Source organism: Triturus cristatus, chromosome 4_1, assembly GCF_964204655.1.
Source record: "Triturus cristatus chromosome 4_1, aTriCri1.1, whole genome shotgun sequence".
Classification (NCBI taxonomy): Eukaryota; Metazoa; Chordata; class Amphibia; order Caudata; family Salamandridae; genus Triturus; species Triturus cristatus.
In genome coordinates, this window is record NC_140585.1 from 745528734 (window position 1) to 745540780 (window position 12047).

The following is a 12047-nucleotide window of genomic DNA, read 5'->3' on the forward strand; positions in this document are numbered from 1 at the left end:
TCGACAATGGCGGCACTGGATGCACATTTATTGCTAGAAAAGAATTTTGCAGACTAGTCAGCAGCTTACAAGAAGACTCATAAGGTGAGGAGTCTTCAAGAACATTGTGTATTTATTGGTATATCACTATCAAAGGTAAGTAACTTTTTATATAATGTATATTATGCCATGTCAAGCGTTATGTAATATGATATGTTAAATGTTATGTTATGTTAATTTGTATAGTGCTCATCTCACCCGGCAAAGATATCCAGGCACTTAGGAGAAGAGACTGTTCCGGCTCTCACAGGGGCCTAGTAGAAACCCAGGTTTTCAGTTTCTTGAGAAATTTGAAGTCTGAATTGGCGGCTCTGATATACACCACCCATGCTGCCAGGTAGTAGCTCCATAAATCGTGAAACACAAGTCTTCCTGCACTTTTGGTGGCCTTCCAAATCTATCGGTAGAAGAGCCATGTCTTCCTAATGTCCCAGATACATTTAGATAGCTTTCTTTAGAGACTCTGTGACCTTGTCCTGGATTTTAATGTGTACTTTAATCTGATTTTTCAGCTAAAAGTAAGGATATCCTAGTGTAACTGGTCACCCTTAATCTTCCGAATACTTATGTAAAAATTTAGCCTTTAAGTCAAAAATGCATTTTTCCTGATAGGTGAAGAGTGTTAGTTCTGATTTTTCATAATTCCCTGAAACCTCAGATCAAGGGATGAATTCTTAAACCGTGCCCAGTTTAGGAATATTGAATTTGTATTCAACAGTATTTTCTTTAATCTGGAATTAAACAATGATAACCTGACATAAATCTGCTAAAACAAGACCTGTAATCTACTTTTACTTGTAAACTCTACAACAGGAGCGTAACTCACTGAGCTATATTAGTGCCCGAGTTATTTCCTGCTGACTATTTTAAACATGCATCCAGATAGGGTTCTGTACCTGCCTTGCAGCCCTCACGTTCCATGTCATGAACTTCAGGCTACAGGTACTCCCTGCCGACTTACCACAGGGCTGAGTATCCCCAGGCAAGGACTTGTTTTAGCGGATAGCTCTGTATCTTCAGTATGTCCCCCACCATCTTCACCAGATCCTTGTGGTGACTCGAATGCCTTGGAATTTGATGTGAGCGCCAGTCTCTAACAAACTGGTCCCAAGATCTCAGCCCCTTCCATTTCAAATGCTGCTCTGGCAAGCCACCTGTTCACAGGAAAATAGCTTTACACAGTTCTTGAAAATAATATACACCTACTCCTAGCAAATCATTGTACCTACCTTTTCCTGGCAAATTATGTTACACACCTGCTCCTGGCAAATAACGTTGCCTGCCTGCTCATGGCAAATAAATGTACACACTTTGTCCTAACAAATAACTTTATCTTTCTGTCCTGTCAAATAATGTAACACACCTACTCCCAGCAAATAACTTAACCTGCCTCCTTCTGGCAAATAATTGTATATTCTACTGTAGGCAAATCATTTTACATTCTTTTCCTTTATTATAACTGTATATGTGCCAACTCCGTATGAGGAGATTTACAAGCCTGATCCTGGAACACCTCTTTATATACTTATTTACTGCATACAACTTTACATGTTCTCCACACAAATAATTTGCCTAATTCTGACAATTAACTCTGTGCCTAGTCCTGTCAAATAACCTTAACAGCCAATGTCTGAAATAATCTCTCTTGGCAAATAACGTTAACTGCTGACTCTTGGTAAAAAACGTTAACTACCTGCCCTTACTAAATAACGTTATCTGCCAACTCCTGGAAAATATATTTTCTTTACATGCATTCTTTGGGGATCTAACTTTATCTGTCCACTTCTGAAAATGTTACCCACTGCAGGCAAATTATTTTCGTGACTGCACAGGGAAGTGAGCTGACTTCAGCTACGTTTCACGGCCCGGTATGTGTCTGCAATTGGGGTTTGGGCGTAGGGGACTCAAGGGCGTCCTGGACTTAATAATGGTGAATGTTGGGACCTGTAGTCAGTCAAGTTAGGCTACAGCTGTCCTGGGTGGAGCGTGAACAGCTGATCTCCCGCAGCAGTACAAAAGAGGGAGCAGTTACAACCCTGATGTAATTGGCATCTGACGAAGGCAAACTCGCCGAAATGCATTATGCCGCAATTCTGTTAATAAAGGACTCCCGAAGAAATCCCCATTGCGTCCTCAATTCTGTTAATAAAGGACTCCCGAAGAAATCCCCATTGTGTCCTCGGAGTCCTTTATTAACAGAATTGCGGCATAATGCATTTCGGCGAGTTTGCCTTCGTCAGATGCCAATTATATCAGGGTTGTAACTGCTCCCTCTTTTGTACTGCTGCGGCGCTCCCATTGGCGGGAGATCAGCTGTTCACGCTCCACCCAGGACAGCTGTAGCCTAACGTGACTGACTACAGGTCCCAACATTCACCTGTTCGTGTAGGGACTGCAGCGTGAAGATCCAAGTTCATGTTTAGCGCTGAATTTGCCTGGCAAAAGGGGGGGCCTTGATGTTAGCTAGAAACCCCAACGGATTATTAAGTCCAATGTAAAGTAAACCAGATGCACTGGCTTTGTCAAATGGTCAGAACAACAAATATAAAAGGCAGGCCTATTAGCTTTATCATGGGGTCAGCACATCAGCATATATAAGGCAGACTTCTTCTCTTTGTCATTAAATGTTCACAACAATCTATTATAATAATAATGTATAGTAATGATATAGTGTATTCCCAAGTACATACCTAGCAAAGATGAATAATAATTCTATGTCAGGACCTAAGGCTTAGATTGTGCCTTCTTCCTTCGCTTTATTTTCTACAGCAGCCATTTTTAACACAGTAACAAGAACTACACTTCCCCTGAACAGCAGGGAAATAAAAGAGTTTAGAACACAAGACCTTTCACGCTGTCCACACTACAGTCCCAAGTTGGTCATTCCACTCTGTCTTCTCTTCCTCGCTGCTCAGTAGCAAGTTAAGAATTTTTTTTCTTGTTTGTCCTGGTTTGGGGGGTTCTAGGCTGTTTGTTGCCTACATTTTGATGCTCTTGTAAGATAATATGTTCCTTCACAGATTCCTTAGGTCGCGAGACGCCTTTGCGTGCCTTACGGGACCCTGTGCCCATATGTGAGTACGGTGACGTCCTCCCGCCACTTGGGGGTGCTGTGCCCTCTCTATGGGTAGCGCGAGTCAGGCACTGGAGATCGAGTGCTGATGAGCGCTTCTCTGTGAGGAGTTCAGCCTTGCCCCCTGCCACCTGAGTGACACCCTAAATAGGGTCTGTAATTCCCCATGTTCTTGTTTATGCCCCACTGGGGTCTGTATTGGGCTCTTGAACACCCTGCAGGGTTGTAATGGCGGCGAGTGGTGCCGCGTGGGATACTTTATCGGGTGGTGATAGCCCATTGATAGGTGCAGGGCTATAGTGTTCCAGGGCTCTGTCCCATACATTGTGCGCCTCTGGCCACCCAAATTAGCCTGGGCTCCCTCCTAGCCAAATTCTGTCACACTCGCTGTGCCTGAAACCCAGTGCCCCAGCACTGAAGCTGCCTCTACCCTACCGAGTGGGAGTTTTTCCCCTGTGTGTTGGTACTTACCTGTCATGCATTCTGAGCAGGAACAGTTCCAAGAGGAGGACTCCTTGTCCTTCCTCCTTTGGCAGTCGATGACTCATATACAGGGCTGTGAACCAAGCCATGGAGACACTGGAGCAGTGCCTCTCTGCGCAGATTGCGGCAAGGGAGTGCGCAAAATGGGCCAATCCCACGCCAGCTCCCCCTAAATTCCCCCAGGTACCCCAGGAGGATGGGTCCCAACCCCCAAAGAAGCAGTGTAAACCTGGAGTGGACACGGACGCTTTTGCGCACCTAAAGCCGTTTTTTCCTAGCTCGGGTTCCCCTGCAACCAGTTCCAGCGGCCCCTGTAGATAACTCCCCAACCCCCCCCCCCACGTACCGCCACCCCAGAACCCCAGGACACAGGGGATTCTCCTGGGGACAGGGATAACGATGCAGGTCCCTCTAGGCCATGGCTCCCAACTCTCCCCTCCCTCCAGAGGGTGTTTCAGTCATGCTTGACCCAGATGACATCATCCATCCTAGGTCCACGGACTGGATTCCAGGGGACAAGGTGGCCAAGTATGTCGCGAGCCGTCTTCATAAGCCCATGGAAAAAGACGCTCGCAACTGCCTCCGGGCGGAGTGTCCCCGTCCCAGTTTAGAGGGGAAGGTTGCACTTACTCCAGATTCTGATCCAAAGATGGCAACGTCTGTGGCCAGATTCTTGAAGGACCCTAAGAAGGGTATTGACAGACCCTGGCGCTCCTGCCAGGACAAGCTCCTAGATGCAGGGGGTCTGTTGACCAGAATCGTTGACATGGCCTAGGGGGCTAAGGCCTAGGGTTCGTTGATTTCCCCAGAGATGCTATCAGGGTGGGCACAACGTGCCATTGTGTTCCTGGGGAACGCAAATTGTGCGCTCTCGACAGAGGGGCGCCGTTCCCTACTCATAAAAGTGGAGACCTAGCTTCCTTGGAGGCTGGAGCGGTGGCCCAGGGTGGTTTGTTTGGGGACCTGTTCTTCAAGGAACTTAGCAAGTTCGGGGAGACGTTCACCCCTCTGGATAAGGACCAGTCCAATATTCATAGGGTCTTTACCTCTTGGGTTTTCCAGGGGTCCTGTCATGACTGGGTCCGCTCGACCAGCCGGTTCTCCAACTCCAACCCCGACAGGCTCCGGGTGTGGGCAGTACCAGGACAGCACACGCTATACTACTTTTGACCCCACTAGAGGACAGAGTTCCTGGGCCACCCTCATCAGGTGACCTGTCCCGTCCCATTTCTTTTTCTCAGCAAGACGCTGATTTGATACGCGAAGAAGTCTCCGCCCTCATCCAAAAATGTGGCGATTTGCTGAACAGAAGAGCATCCCGGCAGGGGATGTCAGCAACATTTTCCTGGTCAACAAAGCTGACGGGGGTCGGAACCAGTTATCAATTTGAAGCATATGAACGAGTGAGTGGTGTATCGCCATTTCAAAATGGAGGGTATCCACCTCCTCAAGGACGTGCTGAGGCTGCGCGACTGGATGGTCCGCTTTGATCTGAGGAACGCGTACCTCACAGTCCCGATCTTTCCTCCTCACCGCCGTTTTCTACAGTTCAGGTGGGACGGCCAGGTCTTCGAGTTCACCACTCTGCCTTTCGGGCTGTCCTCGGCTCCTTGGTACTTCACAAAGGTCCCTCAGACTGGAAGTGGAATTTCTACGAGGGCAGGGCATTCGGATGATCGTGTACTTCGACAACATGCTTTTTCTAGACCAGTGCCCCAGAAGGGCGACCAGTCACTTTCAGACGGCAGTCAACTTACTTCAGGGTTTGGGATTCGTCCTAAACGAGAAGAAATCCCTCCTTTCCCCGGTTCAATGCTCAACCTTTTTGGGGTTCACAATAGATTCCATCTCTTCCACCCTGAGCCTTCCGGCCCGGAAAATGGCGAAGATCAGGAACGAGCTGCGTCAGACCTTGGCCAAATGTAACACTTTGTTGCGTCAGCTTGCTCACCTGGTGGGCCTCTCTCCTCCTCGATTCAGGCCATCTTTCCCGGTCCCATGCACTATTGTGCGATGCAGCGCCTCAAGGCGCACCACCTCAGGAGGGGCCTGACTTATTCACAATCCGTCCCGCTGACGGCGGAAGTGAAGGAGGAGATGAACTGGTGTCTTACACACCAGGCGGCGTGGAACGGGAGATCAATCTTCGGTTCTGCCCTGGATGTCGTGATCGAGTCCGACGCCAGCCGGTCAGGCTGGGGTGCCAGGTACGGAGAGTTCTCCACAAGGGGAGCCTGGTCCACACACAAACAATCATTTCACCTCTCCAGTCTGGAGCTTCTAGCATGGTCATTTGCAGTGCAGTGCTAGATGAAGGACAGGATGCAGTCGTGTGTCCTTCTCAAGATGGACAATATCCGCCGTCCGGAACATCAACCATCTGGGCGGCACCAGATCCCGGGCACTAGCGAACCTAGCCAATGAGTTTTGGATCTTCTGCCTGGAAAACCATGTGTCGGTCATGGCGGAATACCTCCCAGGTCAGGCGAACAAAGTGGCAGACTAGCACTCTCGCCACCTCCTGGATTCCAGTGTGTGGAAACTGGACCTGCGGGTGTTCTCTCAGTTAGCGGAGAGGTGGGGCCCCTTCTCAGTCCACCTATTTGCATCATGTCTGCGTCACCAGTTGCCGAGATTTTTCAGTTGGAGTCCAGATCCTCAGGCAGAGGCGACAGATGCGTTCCTCCAGGACTGGCGGCAGGAGCAGGGCTACGCGTTTCCTCCTTTCTCGATGATCATGTGGGTGTCCGCCCACGTACGTCGCCAGCAGGCAGAGATCTTTTTAAATAAACCTCTGTGGAGATCTTAAGTGCGGTTTCCAGTTCTTCTGGAACTTTCCTGGGATTCTCTAATCCGACACCCTCCACTTTCATCACATCCCCCTGAATCCAGATCTCAATCCTCATCGCCTGGTATTGGAAGGACTGTTGAGGATGATGGCCTGGCAGATCTCAGCCTTTGCTGGTCGCTCCTAGGCCTTTTGGGACATGCTGAGACTTTACTCTCTAGAGCATGGGCGGACAGTACTACCAAGAGGTACCGATATGCCTGGAGCAGTTGGCATCGTTGGTGTGTGCGATGGGGTGTCAATCCTGTGGGCGCGGATGTAGTCCACATCCTTAATTTCCTGGCGGGCCCCACAGAAGACGGTTTAGCTTACCGTTTAGTAAACACATTCGTTAGGCAATCTCAGCGGGCCATACACCCATTCACGGGTCTCCAGTAGGGGAGCACCTGTTCGTCTGTAGGCATACTAGGGGGATTCGCCTAACACTCCCTCCGGAACCATGGTATTCCGCTCTGTGGGAGGTGAACCTGGTGTTGAATCTCTTCCTATCCTGGCAACCGAACAGGTTTTTTTAAAGCAAAGATTACGGCTAAATTTGCGACACTGTTATGCCTGGTGTCTTGCAGGCGCGAGTCGGATGTGAGAGCCTTAGACTTCTCGGCTAGAGTGTTTTCCCCAGATGGGGTTTTAGTTATGGTAAGTAGACAGACCAAGTGTAATACCAGGGTTATCTCATACCCGGCTTTCCGAGCCTCCCCCAAACTGTGTGTGATGCTGTGTCTCTGATCATATGAGGAATTGACGGAAGAGACTCGCCCGCCAGGCGAAAGACAACTGCTCATTGCCTTACGGAAGCTGTACAGGGCAGTCTCGTACTCAACCATAACCAGATGGGTGCGTTGGGTGATGCAGGAGGCGGGGATCGATACAAAGCAGTTTGGTGCCCACTCAACAAGATGGGCGATGGCCTCAAAGGCATTTTCTTTCGGAGCGCGTTTAGAAGATCTGATGCACGCTGCCGACTGGTCCTCAGACTCTACCTTTAAAAGGTTTTACTTTAAGCCAGTGTTGGAGGTGGCTCGGTTGGTGGTTGACAAGCTTTGAACTGGCATAATCTGAGCCTCTGGTCCTGTCATAGAATGAAAAATTGCCTAGCTGTAGTACATGTAAGTTTCAATTCTATTAAGGACACGGAGGCGACGATTATCCCGCCCATCGACCTCTGAAGACATGTACCCACCCCATTCTGATTTAAGTAATTGATTTATGAGGTCAATCGAGATGTATGTTCATGCTATCTGATGCCTATGGTCATGCGTTTAAGGTGTACTTTGGTGTTGTTCTGACGCTTAGCTCACTCTGGGCTTGTCTCTTTTTTGGGGGGGAAACAATGGGTCTAAACACGATGCATGAAGTTCGAAAAGGAATGGTTCGCACAAAGAATGAGGAAGAGTGGAAGGACCATCTTGGGACTGGAGTATGGACAGCCTGAAAGGACTTGTGTTCTGAACTCTTTTATTTCCCTGCTGTTCATGGAAAATGTAGTTCTTGTTACTGTGTAAAAAATGGCTGCTGTAGATAATAAAGCGAAGGAAGAAGGCATAATCCTCGCCTCCGTGCCCTTAATAGAATTGAAACTTAACTGTACTACAGCTAGGCAAATTTTCATTACTGTTACAAAAATATTTTTAGGACACATTTCTTTAGTTTCTACAGACTTGCATATATATAAGAAAATGCAAAAGGTTCAAACAGATATAGGCATTACCAAGACCAAAAGGGAACAATAGAAGAAAGATAACCAAAACTGTTAGGGATCAAAGCACAATATAACATAATATATGCACCAAAGGCAGTCAGGTAATTCTGCAAATCTACATATTCTCCGTGACAAAGCTAAATCATAACCCACCCCACAGACAGCATTACAGTGACTAAAACATTATCACCTACCACTAACCCAACTGACTCCACCCCAGAATAGGATGCAAACTCATCCTTTACCCACGACAAACATAAGTAAACAAAACAGTAATAAGCATTTATTGGAGGTTTTAACAGTCTTCAGGTCACAAAATGCAGCCCTAGAACCAATCACAAGGTGTCCCCTCACTCCAGCTGAAGAGCAAACAGCTCCAGCTCCAGCTTGGAGGACTTTTAAAAATTATGTTAAGATGTCCTGGGGTCATGAATTCAGTGCTTGGTAGTGCCCCTGCCCCTTTTAGGAGCACCCCAAGGATACAAATATATAGATCAAAAACCCTCGCAGAGCATTATGGGGCATTTCCTGATGGTAGCAGTGAATGTGAAATGAGCGCTACTCAGGCTACTTCAATTCAGTATTCCAAACTGAAGCATAGGATGTCAAAACCCACATAAACAGTGGCCCAACGTAGAAAACTATTGGACTACCCCTCTGTGAACAGCCAGCATGGTACGGGGCCAAAACAGGATGGTGTGATGAAACCAAGTGCCACAATTCCGTGCCGTGGCCAAGCATCACTACGGAGGTGAAGGTGATTCTTCTCTGGCACATCTCCCTCCATTCTACCTTTCTCCAGATGCATACCAACTGCCAGCCCCCACTGGCTCAGCAGGATTGGCCTCAGAGTCTTCTATGTCTGTGGGTGACTCATTGTTCACCACCAGGCTGCCTGTCGGAGTTTGTAGAATTTTTGTGTATTTGCAGACAGGCTACCTACCCCCTAAGGTGCAGCGACTGGCAGCACCCAGGGAGTTGTAGGTGGGTGGAAAAATGGGGGCCAGATCAGCAGCTCAGTGGCAGTGACCCTGTCACCCTCCCGTGTCATTATTGTTTTGGTACAGACCAGCCTGAGGTGCTCTTAAGTGACCTATCAGCATACAGTGCTATATAAAGTAGATTATAATTAGGCTTTCCTGTTTTCATTTTCTATTTTTGGTAAGTTCTGGTGTTTTTTTCCCCAGTGTTTTCAAGTGATGTCAATACCTTAAAAAACAGTGGTTATCAGTGGTTACACATTTTCGCGCCATTAAAAACAACAGGAACAGTGTTTTTCCGGTGTCTCTGGAATGTTTTGCTTTTATTATTGCTTCCTTTCTGCACTGATTGCGCGTAGTATATAGACAGTGTATGTATAGTGTATATGAGGTCCAAATAGATTTTTGCAAATTAAACTTATTGCAGTACATAATACTTGTGTCTTTGGTCATGTGCGCTCGCTCTTTCCTTCCCATATAAACTTCTGTGAAAAGGGCCTCTCAACATTGGCACTTGAGACGGGCAACGCCAAAACAGCCAGTACACAATTTGTTAACTCTGGCCACTGACATAGCTTTTCAAGCCAATACTAGTGTACTTGAAGATTGCGATTCTCAGGGCAGGTTCTGCAACATTTGCGTTGAGCTGGGCGCTTATGCCCTCAGAGTTACTGAAGCGGTCAAAAATGAAGCAGCACTTTTGAAACTACGGAGGGAATTCCGCTTTATGGAAAAGATCTAGAACTTGTACAGAGTACCAAAGTGAGGTTTCATTGACTTCAAATGCCATGGTTGGTGAAGGGACATTTCTATGCATTATTGCAAGCCATTTCTCATAAATTGTAAAATAAAAGTTCCTGAAATGCTCTTCAACATTGCTTTGCTTACCAAGTGGCAAGCACTCTAACATGGAACATGTTGCAGTGCCAACTTCACTAAAGGTGTCGCCCAGCCTACTCTCAAGGAGATAATTCACATCTACACCAATAATGCTGAACACTTCGCAGACAAGGGTGCTTTCAGACTCTAGTTTTTTTATAATGTCCACTACAGCAGTTACGTTTTCCTGTAAAAATCTAAGAATGCAGTAGAGTGTACTTTTTTTCACATCACTATCAATATGCGACCAAAGATCCTCACATTTCTTGCCTTTGGCATCAGCACTTATCAAAAATTCTGTAAATGGTTGCCATATGGATAATATAGCATTCATAGCCCTTTGGACTGAGAACCATCAGCTAAGGGACACAGTTGGGATGACTCTTTCTTTGATGCCACACAAAGCACAAAATGAGAAATACTGGCATTTTAGTTTCTGTGCATAAGAAAACGGTGCACCAGAATGGACTAGAAAGCCAATAGCATTCTTCATTAACTCTGAAGATTGTAAAGATGCTTTCAGCATACCATCTAACAAGTGTCAAGGATCTCTTACAGGGAAGCACTTCAGCTCAGGTATCAGTTTTGACCGGTCATCACACAACGTTTTCATATATGTAGCTGAATCACTGCAAATACATTATCACTCCAATCTTTGTTGAACTTGGAAAGAACCTTTTTTGCAGAGCCTTTCAAGTGACACTGCGTCCCATGTTTTCCAAATGTCTGGTGTCATGTTTTTACCACTATCCCAGATGCTTGGTGATAGCGCTCTTTTCACATATACTTGTCACTATACTTTGAATTGAATGTTTAAAGCCTGATGTACTGGAAATTCCCCTACTATCAATACTGACTCACTAGAAACTAGTGGGTGATGTATTAAGGGTTTTTACCCATTCTCTGTGGGTAAATGTGATGACACATATTAGGGAAGATTCTTATGAAACCAGCCATTTTAACTATCAGTGAAAGAATCAAACGTAGTCAAAATATCAAATATGGTTTTGATATTTCCTGATTCTCAACAGTTTATAAAATAATTAAATAAGGCCTAAAACATGCTTTTAAACCCTGCATCTTTAGACCAAAGACCACAAAACTGAAAAAAGCAAAAGGAAGAAGAAATAATATTTTAGTGGCATCCCTAAACAACAAAACTCAGTCAGAATAAGGTTAGCCCAGTCTTTCTTACTGCTAACTTGTATAGCAAAGTTACATTGTATTGGCCCCTTCAGGAAGAAAGAAAAATGACTCTGCCACTCTCTTTGTCCTTTATTGTAATGGCATTTAGTTTGTGGTTGTGCAGGTGTTTTTTCAGTGTTTATATGTTTTCACTGGTGAGGCCTATTGCTCTTTCAGTGGGGTTTATCAGTTATTATAGGTTTAAACCTAAAACCGGACAGCCTAATTATAATCTCTTGTTGGACAATTTTAATGTTGGTGTTAGGCAATGCTAGAACTTGGTAGACGCATTCCCTGTTCCAGTGACCTAAGCTGCCTTGCAAAAAACAAATGTATGGTGATTCTCCCATCCCAAAGTAGATCCCATTTTTATGGGTAGATTAATGCTTTTTTATTTTTATGCAAGTACTCTTCATGACAAATTAAAACTATACATGGAAGGCAGCGGGTATTAACATTATCTCTAGTCTTTGTACCCTTGCTACAAGGCCCTCACAGCTGTCATTTCCATGTGAATTTCTTTTCACCCTAACTGTTTAGTTAACTGGTTGTCAGCCATTGTGGCCAGATCTTTATTTGATTCTCATTCCCGTGTTTGAGTCAAGGAGAGCGGAGGGGTGCAGAAGCTAAGATGTGTAGTTAATGAAGGGAACATTGTAAGAAAATTAATGTGGGTAAACATTAGAGACCACGTCCGAGGCAAAAAAGGAACACACAAACATTTTGACCAAAATGCTTTAAGTAAATTTGCTTGTTTTGTGAATGAATGTTACATTGTAATTTAAACCTTAAGCAACAGTTTATTTGGCCATACATTCCTCGCTCACTTCTTCTTACAATGGAGTAATTGAAGGGGTATTG

At 45.8% G+C, this 12047-nt stretch overlaps 1 protein-coding gene across 1 annotated transcript in view; it reads left to right on the forward strand.

Moving 5' to 3' along the window:
• Positions 1 to 12047, forward strand: part of HCFC2 (host cell factor C2) — a 248832-nt gene that overhangs the window by 53495 nt on the left and 183290 nt on the right. The gene's annotated exons all lie outside the window — the stretch shown is intronic.